Source organism: Pleurodeles waltl, chromosome 3_1, assembly GCF_031143425.1.
Source record: "Pleurodeles waltl isolate 20211129_DDA chromosome 3_1, aPleWal1.hap1.20221129, whole genome shotgun sequence".
Taxonomy (NCBI): domain Eukaryota; kingdom Metazoa; phylum Chordata; class Amphibia; order Caudata; family Salamandridae; genus Pleurodeles; species Pleurodeles waltl.
This window is the reverse complement of record NC_090440.1, coordinates 639,492,877-639,515,722: the sequence shown is the minus strand read 5'-3', so window position 1 is coordinate 639,515,722 and position 22,846 is coordinate 639,492,877.

Below are 22,846 nucleotides of genomic sequence, written 5' to 3'. Positions count from 1 at the left end.
AAAACTGAGTTTCTAAACGTTGAGGGCCTTAAGACCAGTATGGTCTATTTTGTATGAGTATTTGATTCATCCTAGCACATTGCTTTTTACTTTCAGGGTATCATATGTATATTATTATACCGAGGATGCTATTTGAAGAGAAACAAGTAATGGAAAAAGTAGAACTTTGATCCTTTATTAGTTGGGACGATTTCTGAAGTGCAATTTATGGGTCTAAATATCATCCAGTACATTCTGGGATCAGAGGAAGTGAGCATTAAACCCCAGGTGAAATCCTTAATAGGATTAAGCAGAAGGCTGTTATCTCAGCTTCTGTTTCTGTTTTCTAATTCCCATTTACTGCCAGGACTCTCACGTATTTCTTATATAGAAGACCTAGAGGGCAGAGTGAGTGAGACATAGATGTTTCTGCTCCTACGATTTCCATGGTCCTGGTGAGTTGTAGTAGAACAGGAAGCCCACATATGCTGTCAGTCCAAATGTCACGGATTCAAACAGTTCCTCCTCAGTTGGTAGAGAACGTTTTATTGATGTGCTACAGAAAGGACTTTCTGTACTGGATATTTTAAATGCGGGCAAAGTACAACATCTAGATTTGCCAGAAATACCAAAATGTTTGAATGTAATGAATAGCAAACACAAAAAGTGTGTGGGTTGTATAGGGAATAGGTCTCTTGTAGCCTATTCAGTGTTCGCCGGTTAGGCGATTGCCTTCATGGACGTAGAGGGTCGGGAGTGGCAGTTGGGTGCGTGAGGGAGTTCCCTTTACGGACTACGTGGTCTCACACACATCATAGTGTCATGCTTGAGTCTGCCCAGGTAATATCACCTGGGTGGGCTAGGTGGTCATATGATGAAGCAGGACACTCAAATAGGATACAAGAGACCTATTCCCTGTACACCCCACACACTTTTTGCGTTTGCAGTTCCTTGAAGAAACGGGAGTCTGTGTGGGGTTTGATTACTCCCGATACTCTACCTTTGTGTTATAATAAATGAATGTAATGAATAGACACATGCTGATTAGTTTGTCCAATTGTAATACATAAAATGTGACTGCTTTAAATGCCTGTGCAAAATAATCTTTATCAAACAGCCATCCCAGTCAGTAAAGAATCTGATAATTTAACAGAAGCAGGATGCATTGTAAAATAATCACCACATCACTTGTCTGGTATTTTGTGGCACCTAACCACAATGAAGATGGCCTTGAATGGCATGTCATAGAAGTCTTCTAACTAGACCAAAGAAGTGGAACATTAAGGGGACAGTTGTAACTGGGACGTTACTGGAGAAGAAAGAACAGCTGTGGATAAAGCCTGCATAAGACAATAAACTTATTTTCCTTCCTAAAATGCTTCACCTGTGAATTATTTGGAGATTACGATAGTCTGCCCTTTTGACTAACCCTGATTACTGCTTTAGATATGCTGATGATAGCCAGGTTCAGAAACCTCACACTACATAATAGCCAGAGATGTGCTACATCTTGCTAGTGATATGTATTGGCCTAAGTGGGAGCTGCATCTAATTTCCAATATCAGGCAAGGTCTGCGCTGCATCTGGCCTGGTTTGGTCCAAGTCAGGTTGCAACTACTGGTCTGTGTGCAACCCGGTTGGTAGACTCAACTGACTCAGCATGGGCATCAGCCTGGATCGGGGTCAAAGTTGCCATATCACAGGAAAGCACCTAGGGAAAGAGGTGAAGTGCTCACAAGATGAAATGTACGCTGAATTGAATTGTGGTGCTGCTGTGAAATTTAAAAGTATTATATCTGTATTTTTCCAACATACAAGCACTGGGTTGGACATTAAAGTTATTGTGTCCATTTGATTTTTGGGTTCTGAGTGCGTGCTGCCCCAATACCTTTCTGAGATGCTGGTAACTGATTACCTTAGCTGCTCTGAGATTAAGGTGTGGAAAGGGTTTTAACTTACCCAGGTTAGCAGAGTAATAGTAGGACAAATCCCAGGACACCACCAGCAGACAACTCATTCACCACAATGGGGCCCTGTCTGCCCTGCGGCCCCATGAATGGGGTCTGACAATTTCTGATTTTGTCATGTTCTGGTTGTGGCCTCCCAGTGAAGTTATCCTTTGTGTGACCAACCAAAATAAACATCTCAATGTTACTTCACATTCCAGTATAGTGCAAATATGTTACCTACACCTTTTAAGTCGCTAGAGTGAAGGAAAGATGTAAACTATGCTCTACAAGAAATCCACGGAAAGAAATTCTTTGTTACCATGTAACAGTCACCATCCTACGGCCTTTCCAAGAGTTACAAGAAACTGGAAAAGAACAGCAGTTTTTTTTAAAGAAGTCAATGAATGTCACTGAGACTAAAAGCGAGGGGCTATCTCCAACATGTTGTGTCCCCAGCTGTAGACAGATAGCTATATTGTCTCTGAGACTTTATTACAAGCAAAAGTGAAAGTCAGCCCTAATAAGAGGACTGACATTTGTCAAAGGATTGCCACTCAGAACTAGTACATTTGAACAATCTGAGGTTATAACTCCTCATTCCCAATGTAGCAAAAATGTGCAATACATGCCTAAAGTGAAGTCTCCTCCTCCTGTTTCAACACCCTCCGCATGCTCCGCAGAATCTTCAAGTGGATCCCGACGGAAACTAGAAAGACGGTGACCCAAGCCCTCATCAGTAGCAGACTTGACTACGGCAACGCACTCTACACAGGCATCCCAGCAAAAGACATCCAACGACTCCAACGCATCCAGAACGCATCCGCCCGCTTGATCCTCGACATACCCCGACGATGCCACATCTCCCACCACCTGAAGGACCTCCACTGATTCCCCGTAGACAAGAGGATCACTTTTAAACTTCTCACCCATGCACACAAAGCACTACACAACGCCGGACCCGCCTACCTGAACAACAGACTCCAATTCTACGCCCCATCCCGCCAACTCCGCTCTGCCAACCTTTCCCTCGCCTTCGTTCCCCGAATCCAGCGCAAGACCTCAGGCGGCAGATCCTTCTCCTACCTCGCCGCCAAGACCTGGAACTCACTCCCGACCTCCCTACGCCAGACCTCACCTTCAGGAGACTCCTCAAGACATGGCTCTTCGACCGATAGCAGCTAACCCCCCCCCCCCCAGCACCTTGAAACCCTAGCGGGTACATAGCGTGCCTTATAAGTTTTATTGATTGATTGATTGATTGATTGATCCACCAACACTTCATCCCAAGAATTCTTTGGTAACCCCCTCAACATCATGGGTTGTTCCCTCAAAATGTATATTTTATCGCTAAGATCACATTCAATACATTCCCACACTCCTCTCTCCACTTCTTTGTCTATCACTGCTTGCAAACATTCAGTGGATCCCGAGATCCCTTGTTGCTCCTCCTGTACCGTGTTAAGCATCTTATTTCTCACCGATTCTGGAGAATTTAGAGCCTCATTACGAGTCTGGTGGTCAATTGACTGCCAGAGTCACAATGGGGTCAGTGAGGTCCGACCTCCACATTACGATCCTGCCAGTCAGACCACCAGGGTTCCGCCTTCTCCGCCGGGATCGGTGATCCTTGATCTATGTGTACCACTGTAAGTGACAAATGCAGTAAGATCCATGGACTCCTCATTTAATTTGATTTGATGATATTCTGAAACTAAATCCAAGCTGGAAAACCACTTTGCATCACCCAACATACACACCAATTCATGTATACTAGGAATTGAAACTACTACAGTTTTTTTTGCATTGCAGATATCAACACATAACAAATATCTCTGTTTTGTTTCCCTGCTATAACAACTGGAGATAATTATTTTGTCCCTTCTCAATCACATCAGTCTGTTCAAACTTTTCTAATTCTTTAATTACAGCAACTCCAAATTCACAGAGAACTTTTCTCACCGTACACACCACTGGCGTAGATCCTTCTTTTATCTTGATTTTGTACACATATCCTTTCAGACAGCCTAGCGATTTTTCAAACACCTTAGAAAATTATCACAAAATTAATTCAAAGCATCACTTGTCTCATCCTTTTGAACCTTCACCACCATTACATTCAGATCCTCTTTTAACAGAATGGGGGAGTCAGAATTAGGATCCAATATTACTCCTAAATCATGTTAGTCAAATCAACATATAACTGCATCTCCTTTGGCTGCCAAATAAATTTTCCCCACAGCCAGCCTTCCTAACTACTCCCAGATGCCCTGAAAATACCCCACCAATTTTATAGGTTCCCCTCCATATCATATGGGCCTTATATCAAGTTTAAACAATGGTACCTTCCGTCTTATAAATTAAAAAACAAATCCTTAGAAATTATAGTCAGATTAGGTCCTGAATCAAACAACATCCTGACCTTTTGTCCCTCCACATTCACAAAATCATGAGAACCCTCTCCACTGTTATTGCCAACATGTAAAATTACTTCTTCACACACCTCACACTTCTCACTCTCTTTATCTTCTTGTAATTTGCCATGTATATTTTCCTAGTTATTTTTAATTCTACAACATTTACTCATGTGTCCCTTTTTTAAAAGAAAATTGCATATTACTTTCTAAGCAGCACACCTGTTATCATTTGCCATGCGTTCAACCGTCCTCCATCTCAAGTACTTCCCTTTAACCTGTTTACTTTTATTTTAATTTTGTGCCTTTGTACTTTTAGGACAGACAGCATTTCAGTTCCATTATGAGAAGCATGTTTTTTGATCTCATTAACACAAGCTGCTTTAATCTCCACACATCCATAATTTCCTCCCTGGCTTTGTCATTATTACACCTCATTATAAATTGATCTTGCCAGTGTTCATCAAAGGTATGTCCAAATTTACAAGATGACGTTAAGGGCCAGATTTACTAAAACGTGGTGCAGGGTGGTGCTGTGCCAAAATCGGCAGCGCCGCGCTGCGTCACTTTAAAATGTATTCAAATACGGCTCACCCCCATGTTTCCACCTGCTCTGGTGCTAAATTGAGCTGCCTAGCACCAACGCAGGCATCCTTGCACCATCACAAAAGGGTGTCTGCATTGACAGGTTTGATTGTTTATGTGCTGGAAGGTGTCCCTTCCTGCACATAAACAATCAATAATTGTGATTTGGCACTTATGTGTCTGCTGCAGAATGCAGCTCACACAGACGTGCCAAAACATCATTTTGAAAGATTGTCTATGTGCAGGGAAGGACATCTTCCCGCACATAAACAATCATTTCTGGCATTTTGCTCTTTCTATGCCTGCTGCAGAAACCAGCACACATAGAAAAAGCAAAAAATGAGGAGGAATAAAAGTATTCCTCCTAGTTGTGCCTTGCTAATGCCACCCCTAGGGTGGTGTTAGATTTTGGAGCTGCCTCAGGTTTATGAAAACACATACATTTGGGATAGCACCCACAGCAAAACACATTGCACACCCCTTCCATGCAAAGTGCTGCGTGTGAAGGGGAATATTTACAAAGTGGAGTTAAGCCACAAAAAGTGCTAGGGGTCCATAAACATGCCCCTAATTTTCAAAAAAACATAAACTTTCAAGTTTTTTTCAAAGTGAAATTATTCAAGGATGGATGATACTTTAGGTAAAAAATGGGAGTCTAATTTCTTCACACATACCTCAAATTCATTCAATCCATCACTTTCCCCTTCCGGTATTTCTAGTAAATGGTTATAGACATCCTGACTCTTTGGTCCCAAATAGTGTAACAAAAGTCAGGCTTTTCTTTCAACATTCAAATTAGTCCCACAAACTCTCACATACCTAAACAATATGTTTTTTCCTATTCCCATTTTATCAGTGGCTCTCCTGTTGATGACATAGCATCAAAATATTGGAGTTAACGTCATTTTGTTTACCGTGGAAACCTACCTTGCGTCAATGAGATGCAAGGTAGGCGTTCCCGGGCAAAAAATTACTTTAAGGCCTTTGTGTCTTATTTATCCTCCCATGCAAAAATCATGCACGGGAGGAGGAGGGCCTTAAAAAATGGTGCTAAGGCTGTTTTGCACCATTATTTGAAGCCTGGGACAGGGCAGGCATTAGGGACCTATGGGCTCATTTCCATGGTCGGAGAAGCAGTCCACAGGTGCCCTTCCCTGACCCCAGGGACACCACCAGCCACCCCCACCCCCACCTGGAGGACACCCAAGAATGGGGGGGACCCATCCAAGGTAAGTCCAGTTAATTATTTTTTATTTTTTTTTAAAGTGCCATAGGGAGACCTAACGTGGACCCCCCTACATGGCACTGTGCCCAATGGTCTTACTGCGGATGAGGGGTGAGCTGTTCTCACCCATCAGGACCGCATTCAGCACCGAGATGCCCCTTCAGCCCAGTGCATGAGTTAGCATTCAGTGGAGTTCCTTGTGTAGTGGTGGTTCTGTGGGGCTATCTTCCAGAGCTCGCACACAACTCATCTAATGGCATTGTGTGCAAAGAAGAGCACTGCATCCAGATGATATGTGTCTGAGAGGTCCTGGAAGGACAGTAGCATTGCATCAGTGTAGGAGGCTGGCCTGGCTTATAGTGGGTACCTGATGGTACTTACACCTTGTGCCAGGTCCAGTTATCCCTTATAAGTAGATTAGTAGTGTTCTAGCAGCTTGGGCTGATAGAGGTAGCTATAGCAGAGCAGCTTAGGCTGAACTAGAAGACATGCAAAGCTCCTACTATACCACTTATATCATATAGATACTATATCATAAGAAACACAATACTCAGGGTTACTAAAAATAAAGGTACTTTATTTCAGTGACAATGTGCCAAAAATATCTCAGATTATATACTCCCTTAGGAGGTACGTAAAATACACAAAATATACACACAAACAAAAATACGGTAAGTAAAACAGTCAGAAAGTAGTGCAAACACTGTAGAATACAATAGGATGCAATAGGCCTAGGGGCAACACAAACCATACACTAAGAAAGTGGAATGCGAACCACAAATGGATCCCTAGGCTAGTGTAGTGTGTAGAGGGTCGCTGAGAGTGTAAGAAGACACTAAGGGTGCCCAAGATACCCCACCGCAAGACCATGAAACGTAGGAGTGAAGTGCTGCTACTTCACCGGAAACACACTAAACTTATGATAGAGGATTTTGCAAAGACCACAACAGACTGCAAAGCACTGAAGATGGATTCCTGGACCTGAGGACCTGCAAAGAAAGGGGACCAAGTCCAAGAGTGGTGAAAGTATCCAGGGGGGCAGGAGCGCACGAAGGGCCAGATGTATCAAGGTTTTTTGCATTCACAAACGGTACGAATGCCCGTTTGCGAATGCAAAAAAGCCAGTTCAGAATGTATGAAAGACATTGTGAACGCAATTGTAAGGAATCGCGACTCTCTAAATAAGAAATTGCAAATAAGGATTCCTTATTTGCGATTTCTTAGCACATGTATTAAGCCATTCCTAAATGCGATTTGGGCATTTAGGAATCGCTATTTACCCCCAGGTTGAACCTGGTGGTAACCATGTGCAAAATTTAAAAACACATTTAAAATGCATTTTTAAAATGTATATGTAAAGCACACATGCCCTTTAGGTATATGTGCACCTTACATGTCCCAAAACATTTTTTTGGGGTGCAGCAGAGAGGGCCTTAGGCCCCCAGCACCCTGGGGTTTTGCATTTCCAAAATTGCGATTTCTGGTTAAGAAATCGAAATTTTGGAAATGCAAAAAATTTGCAGATATGGGTCAACAGGCCCATAGATGCAAATGGGGACAGATTCTCTATTTGTGATTCGATAATAGCATATGCGATTTTTACGAAATCGCTATTACCGAATCACAAACATCATACATACCTATTTGCATTTCTGAAATAGCGATTTCTTAAAAATCGCTATTTAAGAATTGCGAATCTGTTGTATGATACATCTGGCCCTAAACCCCGGATGAAGGTGCAAAACAGCTGCCTCTGAAGATTCTGTAACAACGAAAGGTGCAAGGAACTTCTCCTTCATGCAGAAGATGTCCCATGGAGTGCTGGAGGATACAGACTTGTTTCTTTGGCAAAAGACTGTAAACAAGCCTTGCTAGCTGCAAAGGTTGCAGATGAAGAATAAGGGTGCTGCCAGGGCCCAGGAAGGACCAGGATATCCCCACTTGGGAGAGGAGACAGAGGGGGCCCTCAGCAACGGGCAAAGTCCACACACAAGAAGTCAGCACCCACAGAAGTCCTTGAACACAGGTTCAAGAAGACTGAGCATGGCAGTCATCTCAACACTACAAAAGAGGGTACCACGAAGCCGGAGGTCAAGTCACGAAGTTGAGCAATGCAGGACGGAGTGCTGGGGACCTGGGCTTGGCTGTGCATGAAGGATGCCTTGGAAAAGTGCACAGAAGCCCTAGCAGCTGCAGTTCACGTGGTGCACAGGATTACTGTCTGGAGAGGGAAGCCAAGGACTTACCTCCTCCAAATTTGGACAGTATGACCTGGGTCCACCACCTCTGACCCAGGGGCACCGCACATCAGGATGAGAGGAGTCCCAGAGTACCAGTGATGCTGAAGTTTGGTGCCTGTTGGAGCAGGGGGAAGATTCTGTCGACCCACAGGAGATTTCTTCATGGCTTCCAGTGCAGGAAGAAGGCAGGCAGTCCCCAAAGCATGCACCACCAGGTAACAGTCAAGAAAGGCAACAGGATTAGGTGTTACAATGTCGCTGGCAGTCTTCTTGCTACTTTGTTGCAGTTTTGCAGGTGTCCTGGAGCAGTCAGCAGTCGATCCTTGGCAGAAATCGAAGAGGGAGATGCAGAGGAACTCTGGTGAATTCTTGCAAGTCGTTATCTGAGGAAAAGCCCACATGAGAGACCCTAAATAGCCCTCAGAGGAGGATTGGCCACCTAGTTAGGTAAGCACCTATCAGGAGGGGTCTCTGACGCCACCTGCTGGTACTGGCCACTCAGAGGCCTCCAGCGTGCACTCACACCTCTGTATTCAGGATGGCAGAGGTCTCAGACACACTGGAGGAGCTCTGAGGACCACCCCTGGGGTGGTGATGGACAGGGGAGTGGTCACTTCCCTTTCCTTTGTCCGGTTTTGCACCATAGCAGGGACTCAGGGTTCCTTGAACAGGTGCAAACTGGCTTATGCAAGGAGGGCACCATCTGTGCCCTTCAAAGCACTTCCAGAGGCTGGGGAGGCTAGAAAACCCCAGAGAGCTGGTTTGGCAGTACCCGGGGTCCATAGTGGAGCACCGGAGATGCATGGGATTGGCACCCCAATACCAGATTTGGCATGAGGGGGCAATTCCATGATCTTAGACATGTTACATGGCCATATTCGGAGTTACCATTGTGAAGCTACATATAGGTATTGACCTATATGTAGTGCACACGTGTAATGGTGTCCCCGCACTCACAAAGTCCGGGGAAATTGCCCTGAACTATGTGGGGGCACCTTTGCTAGTGCAAGGGTGCCCTCACACTTAGTAACTTTGCACCTAACCTTCAGCAAGTGAAGGTTAGACATATAGGTTACTTATAAGTTACTTAATTGCAGTGTAAAATGGCTGTGAAATAGCGTGTGCGTTATTTCACTCAGGCTGCAGTGGCAGTCCTGTGTAAGATTTCTCTGAGCTCCCTATGGGTGGCAAAAGAAATGATGCAGTCCATAGGGATCTCCTAGAACCCCAATACCCTGGGTACCTATGGAACCATACACTAGGTAATTACAAGGGTGTTTCAGTGTGCCAATTAGAATTGGTGAAAATGGTCACTAGCCTATAGTGACAATTTTAAAGGCAGAGAGAGCATATGCACTGAGGTTCTGGTTAGCAGAGCCTCAGTGACACAGTTAGTCACTCCACAGATACACACATTCAGGCCACAAACTATGAGCACTTGGGTCCTGGGTAGCAGGAACCCAGTGAGACAGGCAAAAACAAACTTACATACATATAAAAATGGGGGTAACATGCCAGGCAAGATGTTACTTTCATACAATCAGCGTATAAGTACCCTATTAGGGTAAGTTCCACTTCCCTCCACAGACAGTAAGTGTATGTTTGTAAGAGGTGTTTCAATTTGGATATGCTCCACAGTGGTAGCTGAGTGGTATGTGGAGGCAGGTTTTTTGGGGGGTGAATATACTGGCCCCTGACTAGTTTAACAGTACAAGCATACCTGGTGGATGGGATGACAAGTCAGGTGAAAAGAGCCATTCCAATATATCTCAGTCCATGAGGTCTCCCTTCACCATGTTGCCCTCAATTGTGGTGTCACCAGCAATCCAGCACATTGGCCACTGCAGCTGATCTGCTGCGAAATAACGCTCTAAGTCTGGGACCGCTAGTCCTCCCTTAAGCAAACGACACTGGAATGTGGCAATGGAGACGCTCTTACGACCTGTGTCCCACACGAGTTCCGTAATCAAACTCCTTTGGGGGTGATTCTGACATTGACGGGCGGCGAAGGCCGCCCGCCAATGTTCCCCCGTCAAAATACCGCTCCGCGGTCACAAGACCGCTGAGGGTATTTTGAGATTTGCCCTGGGCTGGCGGGCGGCCGCCAAAAGGCTGCCCGCCAGCCCAGGGCAAATCTACCTTCCCACGAGGACGCCGGCTCCGAATGGAGCCGGCGTAGTGGGAAGGTGCGACGGGTGCTGTTGCACCCGTCACGTATTTCAGTGTCTGCAAAGCAGACACTGAAATACCTTGCGGGGCCCTCTTACGGGGGCCCCTGCAGTGCCCATGCCATTGGCATGGGCACTGCAGGGGCCCCCAGGGGCCCCGCGGCACCCCCTACCGCCATCCTGTTCCTGGCGGGAGACCCGCCAGGAACAGGATGGCGGTAGGGGGTGTCAGAATCCCCATGGCGGCGGAGCGCGCTCCGCCGCCATGGAGGATTCCCCCGAGCAGCGGAAAGTCGGCGGGGGACTGCCGACTTTCCGCTTCTGACCGCGGCTGAACCGCCGCGGTCAGAATGCTCGTGGGAACACCGCCAGCCTGTTGGCGGTGCTCCCGTGGTCGGTGGCCCTGGCGGCCACCGGCCGCCAGGGTCAGAATGACCCCCTTAGTGTCTTAAAGGATGAAAAGGGCATCACCGATAGTGCTGCGTGTGATTACCATCTAGGAGATCAGAGTCAGAGTGGTATATGTTGACACTGAGGAAGCCGAAGGTCTCCTAGGACCAAGGGAGATGCCCTTCCTCAGAGTCTATACGGTGTGCCGCTTCAAGTGCATGGAGGGGGAAAATAAAAGACTTGCCCCAGTTATTTCCCGAAAGCAGTCAAGGAGATCATATAGGGCTGGTAGAAAGTCTATATGGTCCCAGATATAGACCAATCCATCAGCTGCATATAAAGAGGTATTATGACATTCCAAGCCAATCTGGATACCCCACCTTCGACTCTTGTGTCGCAGTTGGGATATCTCCTATTTGAATGGGTTTCTTCTGGACCACCACTTAGAGTGGGGTTAATCTAGGGAGTGGTGAATCCTCTAGGTATGCTCAGAGTTGCTTTGGGTCAAATTCCGGAGGAGAAGAGAACAGCGCCTAATAGTTTGGTTAATTCCTGCCTGAGTGTTTGTGGTTTGGGTCGTGTCAGCCCGTATTGCTCCGATAATGGTTCTAGCTGTTTCTGATCTCAGTAGCCTCGCCAGTATATGTCCCAGTTTATCACCTTATATATGTTGCAGAGTAAGGAGAGACTGATACGCTACATCGCAAAGGAATTTTAGGGTGTCACGATATTGGTGTTGTGTGTCAAGCAGGAGAGGTTGTACCTCAGGAGACAAAATCACTTCATTTTCCAAGTCACGCATGCAGTCTTCCAGCATTCAAACTGTGCGTGAGAGAGACGACCTAACCCCTCATATCGTGGCCATACAATGACCTCTCAGAAACACGTTTATCGCATCCCATTCGATCCCTTGGTGACCCATGGTGTCTGCGTTTTCTGCAAAGTATGGAGAGATTTGAGTGCCAATCGCTTCTTTGAATGCTGTGTCCTTTGCCACCTCTGCTCTGAGTCTCTAGATTGGTATTGAGGCCTTATCTCTACCCCACTGAAATGTGAGTTTAAGGGGATTATGATCTGATAATGTCCTGACTAAGTATTCGGAGCTCCAAATGAGGGGCCAACAGTCCGTAGTGAAGAAGAAATAATCTAGTTGTGTATGGATTTGATGTCCCTGTGCATAGTAGGAGTATTCCCTTTCCACAGTTGGCACAAATGCCAGACATTATGAAGATTCAATGTACTTGACCAGAGCAGGAACTGTTTAGTGGCATGTATGCCAGGGGTGTTAGGGAGAAGAGGTACTGACCAGTCAAGGTCCTTGTACTGTATACAATTGAAATCCTTTCCCCAAAGTCCAGGGGCTTGCGGGTTATGTAGAAGGGTTGGGGAGAATTAATTTAGGAACATGATTTGAGCCACGTTGGGGGCATATAATGAAATTAGCATCAAGGGGCCACCATCCAGCACACCCTCCAAAAGGACATACCGGCCTTCTGTGTCAATCTTGGTTTTTAGTTTAGTAAAGGGATCCTCTGTGGCAACCCAAATTAGGACTCCCCTAGCATATGCTGAATAACCTGTCCCGTATATCTGCTCACTCCATTGTTTGGTCAGTTTATTTAGTTCCCCTAACCCAAGGTGGGTTTCTTGAAGACAAGCAAATTGTACATATTGTCTTCTAAGATAATCATATACCCTGTGTCACTTTGTAGGGGTTGCCATTCCCCGAATTTTCCAGGTTAAAGCCGTATACACAATAGCCGTATTAGTGATATGTGAACTATCAGGTGCTTTTCACCATCCCCCCAATCCCCATGACCTCTCCTATATCATTTGTGCCAGCCATATCAACCAAAAGAACAATATAAGAAATATAATGACTCCTCGATCCCTGGCCTGAGTACCACTTGGCATCATGCCAAACTCCCAAGAAAGTTCAGCTGGTGCACAGAAGTGCTTAACGATCAGTTGTGTCCTTGCAATAACAATAGTAGGGGGCGGTCAATGTGATGGAGAGGACAACAATACAGGACCCCTGAGGAGAAATGGAAAATACAATCTGGAGCCTGCTGGAGAGATTGTGAGCCCCCAGTATGGACGAGCAGAAAGACACATTTGAACATTAATAGTGACAAGTGAGCCCACAACAGTAGTCACTGGGTCACAGGTCATCAGCCATGCATTGGGTGAGGATTGGACCAGATGGAGGTGAAACCTTGGAGGACTCTGAGGTGCTAGCATCAGAGCCAGAGTCCAATAGGTGAGACCTAAGTGTCTGAGGAGAGGAGTGTGAAGTCACGCAGCTACCTGTGCCTGAGAAGGTCTAGTCATGGAGGCCTTACACTTGCGCCGTGTATGGGCGACAGCTAGGTGTCACCTGATGGATGATCTGGAAGCAAGTTTATTGCACCATTAGCATGCAGCCAGGTCCACACGTCTTCTGGACTAGTAAATACATAAACCATTTCACCATCAGTCACATGAAGCATAGCTGGGAACAAAAGTGCATACTTATAGTATAAGTCTCTGAGACGTTTCTTGACCATGCTGTAGGAGCTGCGTAATTTCTGCACTTCCGTTGGTAAGTCTCAGTAGGCAGAAATCACAGCTTCCTCATATTGCCATGGGCCATTTGAATGGAATAATTCAAATACTAGATTGCGGTCTCAAAAACTAAGCAACCTGGAGATGATGGGTCACGGCGGAGCACCCAGAATGGACGTTCTCCCCGGAATCCTGTGAGCTCGTTCAATAGAGAAGATCTTGGTGGGTTGGCCCGATAGCACAGTATTTATCAGCCAGTTTTTGACAAAGAGCTCTACACTGGGGCCCTCCACTCATTCAGGGAAGCCCAGCAGCCTGATATTACTGTGCCTGGATTTCCCTTTGGCATCCTCCGCCGTCTTGTGCAGGGAAGCCACGTCCATCTGGAGGTGTTTCATCTATGATTGTACTTCTTGCATGTTGGACGAAGAGGAGTAAGTGTCAACATCAGGACAGTGCGCGCTCTAAAGGCGATGTAAATGCAAAAACCCAGTCCTTATGGAAGGGCATATTTCATGCATTGTGTTTTCATGCAGTATGTTAACATTTTGCGTTGCAGAGCTTTTACCTTGAAAAGTCATTAATGCTGTTTGTAATATATTGTTCATTTGCAAGACTTGTTTGCAGGATTACAGGGTGTGGTCCTTATTCTAAGACATTCTAGAAGCCTTTGTTGCAGCATGGTTGGGTGTGGCTCGTGGGCAGGGTTTGGCTCTATATAACGGAGCCAGCCCAGCTCCAGGTGCCCACTATTCAGAGGTCCCGGTGCAGAGCAGCAGCATTTTCCTGAGCTCCTGTCCCAGAGGCCTATCCAGTCATTTCCAGGCCTGCCCTCATTTATTTGGTGATCTTCAAGCAGGGCGGTACGCCGTAGGTCGGGTTAGGCCCCCCGACTTCATTTCCAGTGACATTCGAGTTTTGGGCCTAAACATAAAATCGCATGTGCAATTGTTTTTTATGGCATTCAGGTCGGCAGTGTGCATGATCATTTCATGTCCTTTGATTCTTGATGTTCGAATTGGCAACAGTGTGCGTAATTCATTCCTGGCATTTAACTCTTGGCATTCAGATCGGCAGTGTGCACGATCATTTAAAGGCCTTTGATTCTTGATGTTCGAATCGGCAACAATGTGCGCAATTCATTTTTGGCATTTAACTTTTGAAGTATAGATCGTCAGTGTGCGCAATCATTTCATGGCATTTGGTTCTTGATGTTCGAATCAGCAACAGTGTGCGCTATTCATTCGAGGCATTTAACTCTTGAATTACAGATCGGCAGTGCACGCAATCGTTTTATTGCATTTAAATCAAGATGTTCGAGTTGGCAACAGTGTGTGCGATTCATTCCTGGCGTTTTAACTTTTGAAATACAGATCGGCAGAGTGCGAGATCATTTCTAGACAGTGAAATCTTGATGTGCAGTTTGATTAAGGTGCATAATAATTCATGAACATTTGAGTCCTGAAACTCTTAATCAGAGTGTGACGTAGCAGTGTTAATCATCATTCTAGTACAGTTCATTCATGCAGAGAAAAACCAGGTGCTCTTTGATTTTTGTTTTAATGCAGTGATTATTCCAAGAACTATTTGAAGAGAGTTCATTGTTCAAAATATGATATGTTAATTCGGAAATGTTCATATGAAACTTTGCATAACCTTTCTTGATTTCCAGGTACCTAGATTCCTGAGGCCTAGTTATAGTGAAGCTTTAGGCCATTCATGTTTTCAGTATAAGTGTTATTGGAAACAAAGCTTATTGAAAGTCATTGTGATTAATCTTGCAATTGTGTTGTTTAACTCTTGCTTTCACAGGTCTCCTTCCCTGCTGTTCCCAACCCAAAACCCATTCCCACACTTGGCCATTCTTAAACTCTGTGCTATAATAACTAGTGGAGTTTGGAGCTACCAAGAGGTGGACATGATGGGAACATGCGCAAGCCCGACGATCTGGTCTCCTTGACAGTAAAGGAGGGTTCTATCACGTCTACCCGTTCCATAAGGTTGCAACGATCAGGGAACAGTAATTTGACATCTATTGAAATGGTGGCTATCCTGGACTCCAGGAATGTTTTGGTGTGTGAAATAGCCTGGAGGATCTTGTTGAACTGGGCTGAATGGGTCAGGAGAGTGGTTTTGAGGTGTGTTAAGGCCTTGACAGTTCGATCTGGTAGGTAACTGTACATGTCATCCTAGGTTAAGGGCCTGGTAGAATGAGGTTTTCCCATCATGGCAGGAAAGAAGACAACTAGGTCACTGGCCATGGGCCTGAAAGTGTCAACAGAAGCATTAGCAACATCGGGGTGCAAGATAGACAAGTAGTCACACTCCCTATAGTTCCAGGCGATGTCTGTAGAGAATGGAAGGATCCTGTGGTGCTCTAGGAGTTGGGCTGCAGTACTAGGAAGGAGAGGGGAAGCACGCTAATATTGTAAGCACGTGTTACAGAGCTTCACGTAGTGCTCTTCCTGAAAGAAGAGGCAGTGCATCAACCTAAGTGCCCAGGCATGCTATTTTAACTGAATTCACAAGGGTTGTCTTGCACAGGACAAGAGGTGCTAAAACTATCTTTAGCGATGCACTGCAATGCTGGCAACAAGCACTGCGGAGGCAAAGTGTGGCTGTAATTCAGGTAAGTATTTGGTGAGTGTTGGGTGCCCCTGAACAAAAAATAGATGGTGTGAAACTGCAGCTCCAAACTCTCCAGTGGGATCTCATCTCTCGGCAGTTATTGGAGCTTAGTTCCTTCCCTGGTTGCGACTGCCCACCTGGCCAGTGTCTCCACTGGGGATCAAGGGCAGAGCAGCTCCATCTAGCATGGGTATGGGCTTCAACTCTCTTATGGGCGCTTTCATCACGTCTCAGGACGTGTTCAGGCTCTCAGGGATCTCTCCAGGCTTTAAAAAAGGGGTCATGGCCCCAGCAGACTCATAGCATCTTTCTGCTTCCAACCTGGATGTCCACGGGGTCCACTCATGAGCACACCTCTCAGCTAGTCACTCCATGCTCCATGGGACACCAGCCCATGCCAGGGACTCTCAACACCCCACTGTCCTGGGACGCAGTGCTGCAGTCTTTCACGTCACGGTCTGGGCTCCTCTTGACTGCACAGCCAAGTCTCCTGGATCCAATGCACACCGCCAGGTCCACGCACCCTAGTCAGGGATGGTAACCCAGTCTGTATGTTATTGGGTTCACGGGTGACTCCGCCACCGGCTGGTCTCACTTCAGCAACAGGCAAAGCCCCAAGTCGCTTTACCTCCAGAGTGCTCCCGCCCCTTTGGGGGCAGATCACCAGTACACCAAGTCTTTCATTGGCCTACTCGGGCATTAGAGGGTTGAGGGGACAGCCACAACTCTAGGTAATCCTTCCATGGCTATCGAAAGAACCAAGGGGGACCACATAATGTCACAAGGCTCCGGATGCATACGATATTTGCAGGATAATTTGCGGCCCTACCCAGAGCTCTCCCTATGTGTCTGCTCCAGTCGCCTTCTTGGATCCGCCCCCTCATGATCTCTTCTTACTTGAATATTGCAGTACACACTGCTGAACCACCACGCTCCATTACAAGACTTAAGTAGAGCGTTCTTAGCAAAGCTGCTGCACACATGAGTGAAAATTTTAAGTCTCAGCAACACTGCACGGCTGTAACTACTAATGAAAGTAAGGATTTTACCCTTAATATAAATTCCATCGCCTTGAGAAGTGAAGTAATTCTGTAAAATCCTGAAGGTATGCAGCATTCAAATTTCTCCATCAAAAAGGTCCAAACACAAACATGAACCAAATTATGTTAAAGCCTGCAAAGGTTTCCAAAATTGCTTTTCCCTGTGGCCAGACTATGGGAATCTCCAAATGAGCCACGTCTGAAGCATCTCAGAAAGGAAAACATGTTATTTTCTCATGCAGGCTCTATCCACAGCTGTTTTTCCTTCTCCCGTAAAGTCTCAGCTACAGCTGTCCCCTAAATATTCTACAATCATCCATAACCACCACTGGCACCTTCCTGCACTCATATTCCCCATCCCAATACCTATCTCAAGATACCTTATCAAGAAATGTCCTCACTATAAACAGCAGAAACTGAAGTTACACACTTCACCTTCACCCTCTACTAAATGGCTATGCTCATTTAAAAATAATCAGTGGCTCCTTGCTAAAAATGTCTTGATGGAATTTGTAAACAAAGCTCTGTCTCTATCTAGCTCGCCAGCCGCCAGCCACAAGAATGCATGCAATACACGCTCACACACACACACACGCACACACACAGTCCTACTACTATATATGTGCTACATGCATACTCCTCACACACATGCTCAACATATACAAAGGATATCTACACATGATTCTTGGTTTCACATAACAACAGATCTCACTACAAGAGGATCCAGTAGGCCAAACTCTCCCACACACAAATAAAAAGGACCTCTGAGTAGCAATGGGTGAAATTGTGTAATTTTGTGCTAGAACAGTCCACAAAAGTTTTGGAAAATTACATGTACATTTTCTGAATTTCATTTTGTATATCATATCTCTCATGCAAAAATAACTTAAGTTATGTACAGGAGGAGCAGCTTGAGGAGAAAATGTCTACTCTGATACATTTTCTGCTCAAATTTCTCCACAAACTAGTCTTCAGCGGAAAAAAGTGTATGCGATTTTGAAATCACAAAAGTACCAACATTACACATATTTTGTATAAGGTGAAATATGCAAATGTTTGTGAATTTGCAAATTACACAAGCAAAACGGGAAGTTCAGACACCACTACTTACAGAGTGTTAATGGCATCAAGACTGAAATCCTAGTAGACATCTACAATGACCCTGATTGACTTCCACTAAGGTCTTCAAATACCCCTGTCACCTCACCAAAAGTTAGGATTCTGGAGATTATTTCTGTGCAAAGTTAGTTATTTTTTTTCAAATGTTGTGAACACACAGCTTTTTGCTCCCCAAAATGTTTGCCCAGTTCCTCACACAGACAGCAGATCTCTGTGTACAAGATCTTTAATTCTGGTCCACCTTGACTATTGTAATATTATCTAATTTTGCCTCTTCAAGAATTGCCATTTTTCAAAGACATGAAAACAAAACTGTTTTATCTGGAAAAGCGGAAAACTGTAACCCAATGTGCCTATGATATGCAAAACAGAGGTTTAGAAAAGACTCATTTAGAGAAGTACATAACAGGGAATTAAGTAGCAGACTACAGTCTGTCTCTCAAGACCCACTTAATGTAAACATAATTTAGCTGTTCTTTGTTACACCTGAAGCCTTAGTGTGGTCTTCCCACAACTTTTTGTCTCCCTCCCTCCATTTTTCTGATTTCATTTTGCTAGTTATAGGACTCTGCATACTGTACCACTGCAGACAAGTGCTAAAGTCCTTGTGCTCTCTCTCCTAAACATGGTAATATGGACTCATACCCTTTTGGCATATTTAATTTACCTATGGGTCGCCCACAGACTGACTACACCAATGCTGATGGTCTCTTCAGATTCGTCCACCGTAGCAATGAGAGCTCCCAAGGGGTTGGGCAGCTCTCCCCACTTTCAGCTGGGGGAGACACATGTCAGACCTGACAGCCTTAGAGTGGCCACCCCCAACTTTCTCCCTGCCTCCCTCCACTTTTCTGACACTGTTTTTGCTGGTTTGAGGACTCTGCGCACTTTACTGCTGCTAACCAGTGCTAAAGTGCACATGCTCCTTCCCTTAAACATGGTAACATTGGTTCGTTCTTGATTTACATACTTGATTGGCATACTTGATTTACTTTTAAGTCCCTAGTAAAGTACACTACATGTGCCCATCACCTGTAACTTGAATGCTACTAGTGGGCCTGCAGCACTGATTGTGCCATTCGCAGAAGTAACCCCTTAACCATATCTCTGGCCTGCCATTGTAAGGCCTGTGTATTCAGTTTTACTGCCACTTAGACTTGGCATTCAAAACTACTTTCTGAGCCTTAATGTCCCTTTTCTTACATGTAAGTCATCCCTAAGATAGGCCCTAGGTACCCCAGAGGGCAGGTTGCTATGTAGGTAAAAGGCAGGACATGTACTTGTATGTTTTACATGCCCTGGGTGTGAAAAACTCCCAAAGTCATTTTCTCTACTGTGAAGTGTGCTTCTCCCATAGGCCAGTATTAGAACTCCTCTTATATACTTTTAAGTAGTACATTCTGAACTGAGTGGAGTAGACTTTTCTTATTTGGTATGGTTGGAATGGTAGTAAGAAATCCTGCTTATTGGTGAAGTTGGATTTTTCATGACTATTTCAGAAATGCCAGTTTTAGAAAGTAGGCATTTCACTGTACTTACTGTCATCTGTGCCTTACAGTCTGTCTCCAATCTATGTCTGGTCTTTACTGGTTGAAAGCTCCCCTTGTTCATTCCACCCAGGCAGCCATAAACACAGGACACTCAGCTGCATTTGCATTCATCTCCATATAGATGGGTCTCCCTGGGCACACTTCAAAGGCCAGTGGCCTTCCCTCACACAAAGGACTGATAACCCCCCACAGGGCTTCTAGCTAACAGGGCTGGGTTGAAAGGGGAACTTGTGCGCTTCAAAACTACTCTTTGAAGTTTCCCCCACTTCAAAGGCACTTTTGGGTATATATACTGGGTCAGTGATCTCACCAAATCTACAACTAGACTCTGTCAGAGGAACTGCCTGGTTGCCCCAAGGACTCATCTGGACTGCTTTGATGGATGGACCGCTGCCCTGCTAGTTGCTCTGCTGCCTGCTGGCCCCTCACTCTGCTGGGAGAACTTTGCCTTCCACACAAGTTCTCTCCAAGGGCTTGAATTGAGCTTGCATCCTGTTCTGAAGTCCTAGGGCCACAAAGACTTCACCAAAGAAAAGAAAATCCCTGTGTGTTAAAAAATAGATGCAAAACCTGCAGAAATCAACGTAGCAGCTGCCTTGTAGATGAAAAATAGCAGCATTGCATACTGGATCAACGCAGTACGTGATCCTTCGTACCAGCATGTGAAGGATTTTGAACGCATCATCCCTGAATGTCAAACTATCCCTGCATCACAGTGAGGATTTTTCAACGCATGTCTTCCTCTGCCGCCTCCGTGCATTGTCATTTTTGACGCAATCCTGGTACTGTGTGCTACAAGGATACAACCAATGATTCTTAAGGATTGAGACTCATTTAAACCTTTAAAAATTAACATCTTGAATGGTCCATAATGGATTTTTGTTGTTTTGGTCTTATTTTATTCAGATAAATATTATCTATTTTCCTAAACTCATGTGGGGTACATTTTGTGGTGTTTGTATTGTGTTCCTGCATGAGTTATTGCACAAATACTTTACACATTGCCTTTTAAGTTAAGCCTGCCTGCTCTGTGTCAAGCTATTAGAGGATGAGCACAGGATACTTTAGGTTGTGTAGTGACTCACCCTGACTAGGATCGTTGCCCCTACTTGGACAAGAATGTGTACTTCTGCCAACTAGAGACCCAATTTCTAACACTAGTGATAAGCGGTGAGGATAGGCCTTGTGTTTGTGCAGTGCCATATGATAGCTACTTGTACACTAACTACCCACATTCAAAGACCAATTGGATTTTGTTTATTTTTCTGCAATTTTCCCTGCTTTGCATTTTTTAATACAGCTTGTCTCTGGTTGGTTCTACAAGTGGAGCCATGGAGTTTAAGATGGCTAAACTGGAGGAGTATACAGTTAACCAGTTGAAAAGCTTTTGAAATGGGACTTGGTACCTGCCCAAGGAACCACCAAGAAGGTGGAGTTTCAAATTGCACTGAGGCCCTAGACAGAGGCCCAATCCCAAGAGAATGATGAATTGGGGGAGCATGTTCATGCCTCCTCCGAAGCAGTTGAGGGTGACATCCCTGAATCTGTGCTGCCTGTGAGACCAGGGAGCAACGTCTCTAGTCATGGCCTAACCACAGAGGAAAGGAAAGAGGACAGAGAATGTTGGCTGCAGTTGGCAAAATTAAAAATGGAGGCAGAGGAGAGAAATGCTGAGAGAGCCTTAGCAGAAAAATGTTTACTTCTGGCTCATGAACTGAGTCAGAAAGAGCTGGACCTCAAGGCTAGGAAGTCTGAGTCCAGCAGTGGTGGTGTCAGCATACATATAGCACCTGATGGAGATAAGAAGGTTCATATACCCAAGGGTGTGGTGACCAGCTATGTGGTGGGAGATGACTTTGATAAGTGGTTTTCTGCTTATGAGGTTGCACTGAGGGTACATGGGATTTCTGAAGAGCACTGGGGGACGGGTCTGTGGAAACACATGCCAACACTTAGGAGGGACACACTTCTAGCAACAGAGCTTGGGGACCAAATCAAGCACACTGCCATGAAAGCCATTTTGACTGCCAAATATGGACTGAGCCCTGAGAAGTATTGCCAAAGATTCAGGGATAATAACAAGCTCCCAAACCAATCCTGAGTAGATTTCAGTGATTACTCCAGTAAGACACTGAGGCCCATATTTATACTTTTTGATGCTAAACTGCGCTAACGCAGTTTAGCGTCAAAAAATTTAGCGCCGTCTAACGCCATTCTGAAGCGCCATGCGGGCGCCGTATTTATGGAATGGCGTTAGCTGGCGCAAGCAGACCGGCGCTGCCTGGTGTGCGTGGAAAAAAACCACGTAGACCAGGCAGCGCCGGCGTTGGGAAAAAATGACGTTAGGGCGTCTTAAAATGGGGCAAGTCAGGTTGAGGCAAAAAAATCGCCTCAACCCGATTTGCAACATTTTTTTACGACGACCAGACGCCATTTCATGACTCCTGTCTTAGTAAAGACAGGAGTCATGCCCCCTTGCCCAATGGCCATGCCCAGGGGACTTATGTCCCCTGGGCATGGTCATTGGGCATACTGGCATGTAGGGGGGCACAAATAAGGCCCCCCTATGCCACACAAAAAAAATTAAAAAATCTAAAAAATTATACTTACCTGAACTTACCTGAATGTCCCTGGGGTGGGTCCCTCCATCCTTGGGTGTCCTCCTGGGGTGGGCAGGGGTGGCAGGGGGGGTCCCTGGGGCAGGGGAGGGAACCTGTGGGCTCATTTTGAGCCCACAGGCCCCTTAACGCCTACCCTGACCCAGGCGTTAAATAGTGGCGCAAATGCGGGGTTTTTTGACCCGCCACCTCCCGGGCGTCACGCCCGGGAGTATAAATACGACGCATTTGCGTCGCCGTAATTTTTTTAGACGGGAACGCCTTCCTTGCATCTCATTAACGCAAGGAAGGCGTTCACGCAAAAAAATAACGCTCTTTACTCATACTTTGGCGCTAGACGCATCTAACGCCAAAGTATAAATATGGCGTTAGTTTTGCGCCGAATTTGCGTCGAAAAAAA